The 14710-nt window shown below is 46.2% G+C and overlaps 1 long non-coding RNA gene and 2 other non-coding genes across 3 annotated transcripts in view; 1 reads left to right on the top strand and 2 right to left on the bottom strand.

The window, feature by feature from the left end:
* The window catches only part of LOC144670482 (uncharacterized), an 84846-nt gene that overhangs the window by 45097 nt on the left and 25039 nt on the right, over window positions 1-14710 (top strand). The window lies entirely within an intron of this gene.
* trnag-ucc (transfer RNA glycine (anticodon UCC)) lies at window positions 3982-4054 on the bottom strand. The gene has a single exon. It is a non-coding gene; the product is annotated as a tRNA-Gly (tRNA).
* On the bottom strand, window positions 7004-7074 carry trnag-ucc (transfer RNA glycine (anticodon UCC)). The gene has a single exon. It is a non-coding gene; the product is annotated as a tRNA-Gly (tRNA).

The following is a 14710-nucleotide window of genomic DNA, read 5'->3' as shown; positions in this document are numbered from 1 at the left end:
CTTTGGGGTTCCCAGCTCTGCTTGTCCTTTCAGTCAAGATTGTAGCCGAGTGCAATCAGCCTCCAACCTGAATCCACACGGAGGGAGTTGCCTTATTTGACGCATAGGGATAAATTTAGAGTCTCATGGCACGGAGAAACGTTCTTTAATCTTGACATTCATTTTCATCACGCGTGTTTTTAGTGATGCATTTTCTGCAATGAGTTCACGGGTGTTCAAACCTGGTCCTGATTTCCGGAACTGCCACCACCTCGAGCGCGAAAAAAATTACTGCATTAAGATGCCCGATGGGCTCGTTTGGGAATTGAACCCGGGTCCTCTCGCAGATTAATAGAATGAAATTCGCAACGCGTAAATCATGCCCCTAGACCAACGAGTCACCTGTACTACAAAGTGCAGTCAAAGGATCTTTTCCTTGTCACCCATAGTGTATCAAACAAAAGCGAATTACTGTTCCTGCTGGTTTTCTTTTGGAATGTATTAGAAACCCCGGGGATGACTCCAACCAGTGGAGAGATTCCCTCCTCATTTCCATGAACTTTCAGTTTTGCTGGGGTTCCTTGATGCCCGCACTAGGTCAAATGCTTCCCTGAACATAAGAGAACACTTGAACCTCACGGCTTGAGTTCAGCTGTTTCTCCATGTTTGGACCAAGGCTGCAAAGAGGTCAGAATGTGATTTAAAAGATGCCATACATGGTTTGGTTGAATGGACAGAAAATTGGCAAATGGAATTCAATCCCAGAAAGTTTGGGGTAATGCATTTGGGGAGGGAAAACAAAGAAAGGGAACACTCAATAAACGGGAGGATATTGAGAAAGGTTGCGGAAGTGAGAAACGTTGGAGTGCATGTTCACATTTCCCTGAAGGTGGCAAGACAGGGGGACAAGGTGGTAACGGAATGTTTTCCTTTATTGAACGAAGTATTGAATACAAAAACAGGGATATAATGCTGGAAATCTATAAAACGCTGGTTAGGCCATTGTTGGAATTTTGTGCACAGTTCTGGTCATCACATTACAGGAAGGACACAAATGCTCTGGAGGGAGTGCAGAGAATATTTAAAAGAATGCTACAAGGGCTTGAAAATTGCAGCTGTGAGGAAGGTTGGATATTCTAGGGTTGTTTTCCTTAGGACAGAGGAGGTTGAGGGGTGACCTAATTGAGGTGCAAAAAGATTATGAGCGACCTAGGGCTGGGGATCAGAACCAGTTGGGTTTCTCTGGCAGAGAACCACCAGAGACACAAAGAGCCGAATGGGCTTTCTCTGTGGTGTAACTTCTCTAAGATTCCATGTGTATAAGTGCCGGATTCATTCTGTATCGCTCTGTCCCTGGTAAAGGATTTGAGTGTCTGACTCCTGATGTATTTGTCAGCCTCTGGGGATCAGTCATTCATTCTGCATTGCTCTCTCTGGAAAACTATGTGAGTGCGGGATTCATTATGTATTGGTCAGTCTCTGGGGATGTGTGTGAGTGTAGGATTCACTCTGCATTGCTCTGTCTCTGGTGCACTATGTGAGTGTGGGATTCATTATGTATTGGTCAGTCTCTGGGGATGTGTGTGCGTGTATGATTCACTCTGCATTGCTCTGTCTCTGGTGCACTATGTGAGTGTGGGATTCATTATGTATCTGTGAGTCTCTGAGGTACTTTGAAAATCAGTATTCATTCTACCAAGAATATACTTCATTGGGCCATTTGGACACATTGGTACATTATTGCTAACCATCTTCAATCCAGTTTACTTTAAGTAATATTACCTTTTTTTCCATGAAATCTATTCCCTCTCCTATGCTTATCTTGCTTTCCCTGAAATACAGCTGTGCTAATCGTCTTGACTGCTCAATATGACAGCCAGTTCCAAATTCTACCGACTCAGTGGGAAAACAAGGTAGTATCGAATTCTCTTTGAATTGATTGTTGACACCTCTATGTCCACCCTATCACATCCCATCACTAATTCCTCATATTGAGCTGTTTCTGCAACACACACAGTTAATGTCATTGTATCAAAATCCTGGAACTCCCTCCCTCACAGCACTGTGGGTCTACCTACACCACAGGGACTGCAGCGGTCCAGGAAGGCAGCTCACCACCACCTTCTCAAGGTCACTTAGGAATGCACAATAAATGCTGGCCGAGCCAGCGAATCTCATATCCATTGAATTAATAAAAAAAAGTTCCGCTCTGTTGCAGTTCTCAGCTCTGGCCAGTAGATGTCAGCACACTCAGGGAGCGACAGAACAGACAAGAAGCGTTCATATTTTATTGGACGGCGAAGGGTTATTTGGTTCAATGCAGATCTGTCAATGGCACTCTGTACCTGTGATATTGTAAAGTAAGTATGGGAATCATATGTTTCTTTCATCACTTGTTTCTGTTTGTGTGCATGAGATTCATTCTGTATCTGTCAGTGGGATTCATTTTACATCTGTCAATCTTTGTTATTATAAATCATTGTGAGATTCAATTGCAGTTCTCCCAATCATCGGTATTGTATGTGAAAGTAGAATTTACAGTGTGTGTGTTAGTGTATGGTCTTCCATTTGTATCCATCAGCATCTGTTACTCTATGTGATGCTTGGAATCTTTCTAAATCTCTCAGTGGTACAATTGGTGTGTCATATTTCTTTAGTATCTCTCAGATTCAGCTATTGTGAGTGAGTGCAGTGACCAGCCTGTATCTTTCAGCATCTGGCACTGAAAATGTGCTTGAGAATTATTCTCTGCTTCTGTGTGAGTGTGGGATTCATTATATAACCTTCAGTCTCTGGGACTAATTATAAGTTTGGATTCATTCCACATACATTTCCAGCAGAACAACAAGCCACTGATATGGTAGGTTTAAAGCAAACAATGTGTGTAAGCTTTGGCTGAGTATTAAATCTCTGGAGGAAACACTACGTTTATTCTGATTTCGTCAATTATTTGCCTGTTGGAAAAAAGTATATTTTAGGACTCAAGTACAGGTGGAGTGGAAGATACAGATTCCATCAATTTAACCTCTATAAATAATAATTGTGAAAAGTTTGAGAGACTTTAGACAGGCTCTAGCTCTGATTGGTCAGTCCATTCTCAATCCTAATCTTCAACCAATCGGAGAGCCAAGTAACAGGAATTGGAAGTGCCGATTGGCTTATATTTTCAAATTCGAAAAGCCCGCCAATTTGAGGGGGGAAAAAAGATAATAGCCGAACGGCTTAATTTCAAGGCAACAATTTTAATCTCACGCTTTAGGAGCTGTAATATTCCATTCTGCGTCACAGAATCCTGGCGCTATTTTAGGAACAGATTAAATGTGTCAATCTCTTATCTGTAACCGGCGGTAACAAAGCAGCGATTTAAAACAGAGCCAATCTCAGCTCACTGGAAACGCAATAACATAGGTTACCAACCGACTCCTTCCTACAGGTTTCATCGGAACAGAGAGAAACGGCTGATTTCTGATCCTGTCCCCGGAAAGCGGCCGGGAATGTTACAATCGGAAGAGCGGAGCGCTCCAGCAGCCACACGCTCAGCATAGCTGCTCTTTCTCATGAGCCTGTGAACACGGCCCGCGGGGAGCTGCAGTCCAGCCCGGGAGGAGCGAGACTTGGCTTTGGCTTTGTCCTGGGCTCCACCGCCGGTCTTTCTACAATCTTACACACACTGACACCACGAATGAAGAATTCCTCTCGCACACACCTTTCCCTATCTTCTGGGGAATGTAGACGGCCACTTCTGAAAGCCCGGTCATGAGCTTGTGTGATACACAGCGCGAAATGATCTGATCAGGGTAGCCATTACCCTGCAGGATGCCTTTGATGAGCCCGATTTCAGCATCAAGCTTGAACGGTGAACAAATGGCTCGGGCCCGAATCACAAAGTTGCTGATAAGACCAATCTTACAGAGCGTGGAACTGTAAGAATCCCAACGCGTATTTTAACTAATTTAGAGAATTTTGGTCTGACTACGGATTAGGCTGAAAATAAATCACGAATGCGATGGCCGGGAATCGAACCCGGGTAAAACTGCTTGGAAGGCAGCTATGCTCACCACTATACCACCATCGCCCGTTTTTTCAAATTACAATCAGCATTTATAGTACCGCGAAACACACTATATCTTTGGCATCTTGTGTCTGATTGATAAACTGATTTGAAATAATTCTCACCATGTTTATGTTGTTTCACACGCATTTAAAATGACCCCAAAGAAGTTACCTCTTTGCACGTCTCACGTGCAGCCAGCAGAGGGCACCAGTCCACAATAAATTCTCTCCTGCTGTTACTGTGGACACATCGAGACAGGAAAATGTCTGTTGCTGCCCGGGGAACGGGCCGTGAAACAGACAAAGATAGTGACCAACTACAACGGCCCCATGTAGATATCCACAAAGTTCAGAACAATAAAAAAATGCAACTTATCCTGGAAGGGATGATGAAGTTCTCTCTGAAATAACTACACCAACACTGCCCTTAAAATAATTGATTTGCTGTCACTAATTCAATACCAACCGTTTAAATTTCAGCCGGTATTCATTTCCAGTTCTTAGACAGACACTTTCACTGACCGGTTCAATCTTTGCAAAACATTTCGAATTCCCTCTCAATAAACTAAATTACAGGCCCGTGATCCGATTTTATCTTGTTCTTAGTCCCATTAATTTGTGATACCTGCAGACTAACTGGTTTAGAGGCTGATGTGTTTGTGACCTTCGTTCTCCTTCTCTGCCTGATCCTCACACCTCTTGACTGCCTTGTAGATTACAAATCTCCCCAACTCAACCTTGGCCAAACCCCGCGTCACAACTCAAACCCAAACATATTATATTCTCCAATTCAGCTGGAAGAGGGGTTAGTAAAAGTCTCAATGCTTCTGGGAGGGGAGTTGTGTGTTAATGGAATAGAAGATGTCCTAGAAATGGAAGCAGACTGTTTGTCTGTTTGTAGAAGCGACTGGAATGAGGCGGGGATATTGCTGACAGGTCTGGATTTAAAAGATCCCGGTTTCTAACTATAGATAATCAAGATGTTCCATTGAGTAAGATTTGTTTCGAGCGCCCTGTTCACTAATGGTGCCCAGAATTCGAAAACAAATCAGTTCGAACAGGCAGGAGGCGGAGCTAGATGATCACAGACTCTGTTCTTTCTGTCACTCAGTCTCCTCCCCTCCCGTTCTCAGTCAGGTCGGGGCGGGCTATTTAAAAGAGGAACGTGAAGCAGCTCGTCTCTCATAGTCTGCAGCGATCGGAGTGAAGAATCATCATGTCTGGCAGAGGGAAAGGAGGCAAAGGACTGGGGAAAGGCGGAGCAAAGCGGCACCGCAAAGTGCTTCGTGATAATATCCAGGGCATCACCAAACCAGCAATCCGCCGCCTGGCTCGCCGTGGCGGTGTCAAGCGGCTCTCGAGTTTGATCTATGAGGAGACTCGCGGGGCGCTGAAGGTTTTCCTGGAGAATGTGATCAGGGATGCGGTCACCTACACTGAACACGCCAAGCGCAAGACGGTCACTGCCATGGATATGGTGTACGCTCTGAAACGCCAGGGCCGCACTCTCTATGGTTTCGGCGGCTGAACAACTCGACCCTTTCTACCGAACAAACAACAAAGGCTCTTTTCAGAGCCACCCAAAACGTCACATTAAGAGCACTGACCTGGGAACGGGAGCGAGAAATCTCAAACTGTAACTGAATGAAAAGCAACTTTAGCATCATTTCATTCTCTTTCTGTCACTAGTTCATTTATTAAGGATGTTGATGTTTTAAGTGGGGAGTGCAGCGGTCTATTACCTCCCCAGACCCCACTCTCCCACTCCAATATAGTGGAAGAACGACTCACTCCATTTTCTCTTCAATATCTATTAAACCGTCATTTGAATAAAACCCATACAGTTCATGATGTTTATATGGGAGACCCGGAACTGTCGGTAGTCATGGTGATTTCGCCCATCAGTAGGAGCTTTCTACCCGCCTGTTATAAACAGATCAGGTAAAGATTCCGAATTGAAACCGGGTTGAAAGGCATGTAGAGCCAAAATGAGACTTTTCTCAGGTTTTATACTGGTGTCTTTTGCAGCGAAGCTGTTATTTTTTAATGAAAATGCTGGAAAATTTCACCAGGTCTGGCAGCACCTTTGCGGAGAGAGGGAATTATCTCTTCGAGTGGGCATGACACTTCTTCAGTGCCAGAATGAAATGAGTTCAGACAGTGAGCAGCCCTTTCACAGACTCTGTGAGAGGCTCTGAAAAGAGCCTTTGGGTTATTAGATTAAAGAATGGCCGATTCACTTGGTCTTCGAGCCCGCAGCGGCGCTGGTTTTCTTGGGCAGCAGCACGGCCTGGATATTAGGCAGCACCCCGCCCTGAGCGATGGTCACCCCTCCCAACAGCCTGTTGAGCTCCTCGTCGTTGCGGACGGCCAGCTGCAGGTGTCTGGGGATGATGCGGGTCTTCTTGTTGTCCCGGGCCGCGTTAGCGACCAGCTCGAGGATTTCAGCCGTCAGATACTCGAGCACAGCAGCCAGATAGACCGGGGCTCCGGCACCCACACGCACAGCATAGTTGCTGTTTCTCAGGAGCCTGTGAACACGGCCCACCGGGAGCTGCAGTCCAGCCCGGGAGGAGCGAGACTTGGCTTTTGCTTTGTCCTGGGCTCTACCGCCGATCTTTCTACAATCTTACACACACTTACACCACGAATGAAGAATTCCTCTCGGACTCACGCTTTCCCTATCTTCTGGGGAATGTAGTCGGCCACTTCTGAAAGCCCGGTCATGAGCTTGTGTGATACACAGCGCGAAATGATCTGGTCAGGGTAGCCATTACCCTGCAGGATGCCTTTGATGAGCCCGATTTCAGCATCAAGCTTGCACGGTGAGCAAATGGCTCCGGCCCGATTCACAAAGTTGCTGATAAGACCAATCTTACAGAGCGTGGAACTGTAAGAATCCCAACGCGTATTTTAACTAATTTAGAGAATTGTGGTCTGACCACGGATAAGGCTGAAAATAAATCACTACTGCGATGGCCGGTAATCGACCCGGGTCAACTGCTTGGAAGGCAGCTATGCTCACCACTATACCACCATCGCACACTTCTTCAAATTACAGTCAGCATTTATAGTACCGCGAAACACACTATATACTTGGCATCTTGTGTCTGATTGATAAACTGTTTTGCAATAATTCTCACCATGTTTATGTTGTTTCACACACATTTAAAATTTCCCCAAAGAAGTTACCTCTTTGCACGTCTCACGTGCAGCCAGCAGAGGGCACCAGTCCACAATAAATTCTCTCCGGCTGTTTCTGTGGGCACATCGAGACAGGAAAAGGTCTGTTGCTGCCCGGGGAACGGGCCGTGAAACAGACAAAGATAGTGACCAACTACAACGGCTCCATGTAGATATCCACAAAGTTCCGAACAATAAAAAAAATGCAACTTATCCTGGAAGGGATGATGAAGTTCTCTCTGAAATAACTACACCAACACTTCCCTTAAAATAATTGATTTGCTGTCACTAATTCAATACCAACCGTTTAAATTTCAGCCGGTATTCATTTCCAGTTCTTAGACAGACACTTTCACTGACCGGTTCAATCTTTGCAAAACATTTCGAATTCCCTCTCAATAAACTAAATTACAGGCCCGTGATCCGATTTTATCTTGTTCTTAGTCCCATTAATTTGTGATACCTGCAGACTAACTGGTTTAGAGGCTGATGTGTTTGTGACCTTCGTTCTCCTTCTCTGCCTGATCCTCATACCTCCTGACTGCCTTGTAGATTACAAATCTCTCCAACTCAACCTTGGCCAAACCCCGCGTCACAACTCAAACCCAAACACGTTATATTCTCCAATTCAGCTGGAAGAGGTGTTAGCAAAAGTCTCAATGCTTCTGGGAGGGGAGTTGTGTGTTAATGGAATAGAAGATGTCCTAGAAATGGAAGCAGACTGTTTGTCTGTTTGTAGAAGCGACTGGAATGAGGCGGGGATATTGCTGACAGGTCTGGATTTAAAAGATCCCGGTTTCTAACTATAGATAATCAAGATGTTCCATTGAGTAAGATTTGTTTCGAGCGCCCTGTTCACTAATGGTGCCCAGAATTCGAAAACAAATCAGTTCGAACAGGCAGGAGGCGGAGCTGGATGATCACAGACTCTGTTCTTTCTGTCACTCAGTCTCCTCCCCTCCCGTTCTCAGTCAGGTCCGGGCGGGCTATTTAAAAGAGGAACGTGAAGCAGCTCGTCTCTCATATTCTGCAGTGATCTGAGTGAAGAATCATCATGTCTGGCAGAGGGAAAGGAGGCAAAGGACTGGGGAAAGGCGGAGCAAAGCGGCACCGCAAAGTGCTTCGTGATAATATCCAGGGCATCACCAAACCAGCAATCCGCCGCCTGGCTCGCCGTGGCGGTGTCAAGCGGCTCTCGAGTTTGATCTATGAGGAGACTCGCGGGGCGCTGAAGGTTTTCCTGGAGAATGTGTTCAGGGATGCGGTCACCTACACTGAACACGCCAAGCGCAAGACGGTCACTACCATGGATGTGCTGTACGCTCTGAAACGCCAGGGTCGCATTCTCTATGGTTTCGGCGGCTGAACAACTCGACCCTTTCTACCAAACACACAACAAAGGCTCTTTTCAGAGCCACCCAAAACGTCACATTAAGAGCACTGACCTGGGAACGGGAGCGAGAAATCTCAAACTGTAACTGAATGAAAAGCAACTTTAGCATCATTTCATTCTCTTTCTGTCACTAGTTCATTTATTAAGGTTGTTGATGTTTTAAGTGGGGATTGGAGCGGTGTAGTACCTCCCCAGACCCCACTCTCCCACTCCAATATATTGGAAGAACGACTCACTCCATTTTCTCTTCAATATCTATTAAACCGTGACATGAATAAAACCCGTACAGTTCATGATGTTTATGTGGGAGACCCGGAACTGTCGGTAGTCATGGTGATTTCGCCCATCAGTAGGAGCTTTCTACCCGCCTGTTATAAACAGATCAGGTAAAGATTCCGAATTGAAACCGGGTTGAAAGGCATGTAGAGCCTAAATGAGACTTTTCTCAGGTTTTATACTAATGTCTTTTGCAGCGAAACTAGAATTTTTAATGAAAATGGTGGAAAATTTCATCAGGTCTGGCAGCACCTGTGTGGAGAGAGGGAATTATCTCTTCTAATGGGCATGACGCTTCTTCAGAGCCAGAATGAAATGAGTTCAAACAGTGAGCAGCCCTTTCACAGACTCTGTGCGTGGCTCTGAAAAGAGCCTTTGGGTTATTAGATTAAAGAATGGCCGCTTCACTTGGTCTTCGAGCCCGCAGCGGCGCTGGTTATCTTGGGCAGCAGCACGGCCTGGATATTAGGCAGCACCCCGCCCTGAGCGATGGTCACCCCTTCCAGCAGCTTGTTGAGCTCCTCGTCGTTGCGGACGGCCAGCTGCAGGTGTCTGGGGATGATGCGAGTCTTCTTGTTGTCCCGGGCCGCGTTACCGGCCAGCTCGAGGATTTCAGCCGTCAGATACTCGAGTACAGCAGCCAGATAGACCGGGGTTCCGGCACCCACACGCTCAGCATAGTTGCCCTTTCTCAGGAGCCTGTGAACACGGCCCACCGGGAACTGCAGTCCAGCGCGAAAGGAGCGATACTTGGCTTTGGCTTTGTCCTGGGCTCTACCGCCGGTCTTTCTACAATCTTACACACACTTACACCACGAATGAAGAATTCCTTCCGCACACACCCTTCCTCAAACTTCTGGGGAATGCAGTCGGCCGACTTCTGAATGGTCAAGGTGTTCGGAATCTCATTGGGTGGCTTTTGTAACAAATCAGAGAGCAGCTTATTTCACCAACCAAAAAACATCAAAAAGAAAAAAAACAAAATACCGCGGATGCTGGAAATCTAGCCAAAAATAAAAATACCTGGATAAACTCAGCAGCTCTGACAGCATCTGCGGAGGGGAATACAGAGCGATCTGATGAAGAGTCATACGGACTCGAAGCGTCAACTGTATTCCCCTCCGCAGATGCTGTCAGACCTGCTGAGTTTTTCCAAGAACAAAAAGAAAATGGACCGTAGATTGAGCCAACCTGGCAGAGCTGAAACGGTTTTACAAATTGAACATTAGCGCCAATGTATTTGAGTGTGGCTGAAAAAAGAGACATGTCAAAGCTTTTCCTTCTGCAATCAAACAGGACACTCGCAAGAAAACCAATGTAAGGGGAAGACAACAATTTATACTGATAGAGAATATACTTCAGGGTGGAAAGTGACGGTCTCAGGCCCGGTCATGAGCTTGTGTGATACACAGCGCGAAATGATCTGATCAGGGTAGCCATTACCCTGCAGGATGCCTTTGATGAGCCCGATTTCAGCATCAAGCTTGCACGGTGAACAAATGGCTCGGACCCGATTCACAAAGTTGCCGATAAGACTAATCTTACAGAGCGTGGGACTGTAAGAACCCCAACGCGTATTTTAACCAGTGTAGAGAATTGTGGTCTGACCACGGAAAAGGCTGAAAATAAATCACTCCTGCGATGGCCAGGAATCGACCCGGGTCAACTGCTTGGAAGGCAGCTATGCTCACCACTATACCACCATCGCACACTTCTTCAAATTACAGTCACCATTTATAGTACCGCAAAACACACTATATCTTTGGCATCTTGTGTCTGACTGATAAACTGTTTTGCAATAATTCTCACCATGTTTATGTTGTTTTACACACATTTAAAATTTCCCCAAAGAAGTTACCTCTTTGCACGTCTCACGTGCAGCCAGCAGATGGCACCAGTCCACAATATATTGGCTCCTGCTGTTTCTGTGGACACATCGAGACAGGAAAAGGTCTGTTGCTGCCCGGGGAACGGGCCGTGAAACAGACAAAGATAGTGACCAACTACAACGGCTCCATGTAGATATCCACAAAGTTCCGAACAATAAAAAAATGCAACTTATCCTGGAAGGGATGATGAAGTTCTCTCTGAAATAACTACACCAACACCTCCCTTAAAATAATTGATTTGCTGTCACTAATTCAATACCATTGCTGACTGGTCTGGATTTAAAAGATCCGGGTTTCAAACGATAGATAAACAAGATGTTCCATTAATGGTGCCCAGAATTCGAAAACAAATCAGTTCGAACAGGCAGGAGGCGGAGCTGGATGATCACAGACTCTGTTCTGTCTGTCACTCAGTCTCCTCCCCGCCCCGCCTCTCACTCTCTGTCCCGTTCTCAGTCAGGTCGGGGCGGGTTATTTAAAAGAGGAACTTGAAGCAGCTCGTCTCTCATATTCTGCAGTGATCTGAGTGAAGGTTCATCATGTCTGGCAGAGGGAAAGGAGGCAAAGGACTGGGGAAAGGCGGAGCAAAGCGGCACCGCAAAGTGCTTCGTGATAATATCCAGGGCATCACCAAACCAGCAATCCGCCGCCTGGCTCGCCGAGGCGGTGTCAAGCGGCTCTCGGGTTTGATCTATGAGGAGACTCGCGGGGCGCTGAAGGTTTTCCTGGAGAATGTGATCAGGGATGCGGTCACCTACACTGAACACGCCAAGCGCAAAACGGTCACTACCATGGACGTGGTGTACGCTCTGAAACGCCAGGGCCGCATTCTCTATGGTTTCGGCGGCTGAACAACTCGAACCTTTCTACCAAACACACAACAAAGGCTCTTTTCAGAGCCACCCAAAACGTCACATTAAGAGCACTGACCTGGGAACAGGAGCGAGAAATCTCAAACTGTAACTGAATGAAAAGCAGCTTTAGCATCATTTCATTCTCTTTCTGTCACTAGTTCATTAATTAAGGATGTTGATGTTTTAAGTGGGGAGTGCAGCGGTGTATTATCTCCCCAGACCGCACTCTCCCACTCCAATATAGTGGAAGAACGACTCACCCCATTTTCGCTTCAATATCTATTAAACCGTGACATGAATAAAACCCATACAGTTCATGGTGTTTATGTGGGAGACCCGGAACTGTCGGTAGTCATGGTGATTTCGCCCATCAGTAGGAGCTTTCTACCCGCCTGTTATAAACAGATCAGGTAAAGATTCCGAATTGAAACCGGGTTGAAAGGCATGTAGAGCCAAAATGAGACTTTTCTCAGGTTTTATACTGGTGTCGTTTGCAGCGAAGCTAGTATTTTTAATGAAAATGCTGGAAAATTTCATCAGTTCTGGCAGCATCTGTGTGGAGAGAGGGAATTATCTCTTCTAATGGGCATGACGCTTCTTCAGAGCCAGAATGAAATGAGTTCACACAGTGAGCAGTCCTTTCACAGACTCTGTGAGAGGCTCCGAAAAGACTCTTTGGGTTATTAGATTAAAGAATGGCCTCTTCACTTGGTCTTCGAGCCCGCAGCGGCGCTGGGTTTCTTGGGCAGCAGCACGGCCTGGTTATTAGGCAGCACCCCGCCCTGAGCGATGGTCACCCCTCCCAGCAGCTTGTTGAGCTCATCGTCGTTGCGGACGGCCAGCTGCAGGTGTCTGGGGACGATGCGGGTCTTCTTGTTGTCCCGGGCCGCGTTACCGGCCAGCTCGAGGATTTCAGCCATCAGATACTCGAGCAAAGCAGCCAGATAGACCGGGGCTCCGGCACCCAGACGCACAGCATAGTCGCCCTTTCTCAGGAGCCTGTGAACACGGCCCACCGGGAACTGCAGTCCAGCCCGGGAGGAGCGAGACTTGGCCTTGGAGCGAGCTTTACCGCCGGTCTTTCCTCTTCCAGACATTTCACAATTTCACAAACGCTTTCACAGGACTGAAATCAATTGTTGGGCAGCAAGTGTCTAAGTGTCTGTATCATTGGGACAGGAATTGTTGCAGCGCCTGTTACCATGAACAGAAAGTGTCGGAGTGACATTATTTTCAGTTTGCAGTCATCTTGTAGTTGCAGAAATAAATTGATTTCAGCATGATGGGAGGATTGCTGATTCGGTTCTTATTTGTCATCAAAGAAAACTGAGTTCGATTACAGTGAATGCATAACTCAGCGTCTTCAGTAATATTTCAAACAGCAAGTTCCCGATGTATAGAAATACCCACCTTTCTCCCTTTTGTCTAATATATTTGGTGAATAGAAATCTATCAAAGTGAGATTTAAAATTGAAGTGCTGTTTCCGGAAGGGAGCTCTGAAATTCTCATCCCCGTTTGTCGATAGAGATGGTTTCGAATTTCACCTCCGGAAAGCTCTGAATGTTTTTCTGCCCCCAGTGCCGCCAGCTCCTACCCCCCACCCAACCTCTCCCATCCTCTAACTCCTACCCCCCACCTCTCGCACACACCAATCTCCACCTCCACCCCGCCTCACCTCCCGCTCCAGTACCTGGATTGCCAATCATTGGAAACAGTTCCTCACTCTGACACGATCGCCTCAACATCTCCGAACCTTCGGTGGAATTTCTTGTTAAACAGGGAAGAAGGAATTCCTTTCGAAGTGGTTTGGATGAAGGGGATGTTCTGTGTTTTTATTTCAGGAATTTACCAGCGATTGAGCGAAGGTCAAGGAGCAAAGATGTAGAGAGGACAAAAAAAATGCAGCGACATTTTGAGGAGAGGTGCGGACAATAGGAACTGACTTCATGATCCAAAATCAATCTGAGATCCCGAGGCCAAGGTTCTGGGAATCAGTGGATCATTCAAAAATCCAAGAGACATAAATGCAGCACCGTTTTTATGGACAAGGCATTATCCGGCTGGAAGGAATGGTAGCCTGGTCCGAATGGATCAGGCGTCTGACTTCAATGTACATTATGGTGTAATCAGAAGATAGCAGTTTCGTGTCCTGTCCCGTTGCTTCATACAGAAATCTGGTGGAACGTCCAGTAAACCGGGTTCCCACTCGTCAGCTGCAAGTTCTGCTTTTTCTTCCAAACAATGCGGAGCTCTTTCTCAGAATGTATTTCCTTGTTACCTGGTGCATTCATCCCTCACACATCTTTGGATTTTGTTCCGTTACTAAGAAATCCACAATATCTGACTAATGTCGAGAAAATAATGATATTTCCAATTGAACAAAAGGTTTTGCATTAATCAGTTTAATAAAATGCTGCGGAGGGAATTCCAATTTCCTCATCAAGCGGCTGAATGATTCGCTGAATGTTCAGTTGTTGTTTCCAGGGATGAAAGATGATGTCACTGGTCTCGGAATCCAGAGGCCCAGGCTCATCTCTGGGGGCAAGTGTTCAAATCCCACCGTGGCAGCTCGTGGAATTGAAATTCAATTATTTCATGATTCTTGAATTGAAAGCTGGTCTCTGTAATGACGGCCATGAAACTATCGTCGATTGTTGTAAAAAACCATCTGGTTCACCAATGCACTTAAGAGGAAACAGTCTGCCGTCCTGACCTGGTCTGGCTTACATGTGACTCCATGCACATGGGGATATGGTTGACTCTTATCTGCCCTCGGAAATTACTGAGCAAGCTATCCAGTTCGAGGGAGATTAGGGAAGGGCAGGAAGTTCTGGCCGTGCAATTGACGCCCGCAGCCCACAGAGGAAGAATAAATAACAAAAAAATGCAATGCGTGGTATACAAGGACGAAAGGATTGACAGTTTGGATCTTTATTCTCTTGTAATAACAAGGCTGAGGGGTGGCCTAACGCTTGTATTTCAAAAAGTGAAAACAATATTTCATGGGATGTGAGCGTCGCTCGCAAGGCCAGTCTTTGTTACACATCCCAAATTGTACTTGAACTCCGTGGATTTCTCAGCG

Source organism: Cetorhinus maximus, chromosome 31, assembly GCF_964194155.1.
Source record: "Cetorhinus maximus chromosome 31, sCetMax3.hap1.1, whole genome shotgun sequence".
Taxonomy (NCBI): Eukaryota; Metazoa; Chordata; class Chondrichthyes; order Lamniformes; family Cetorhinidae; genus Cetorhinus; species Cetorhinus maximus.
The sequence above is the reverse complement of the archived record's forward strand: the minus strand, read 5'-3'. Positions and strand labels throughout refer to the sequence as shown.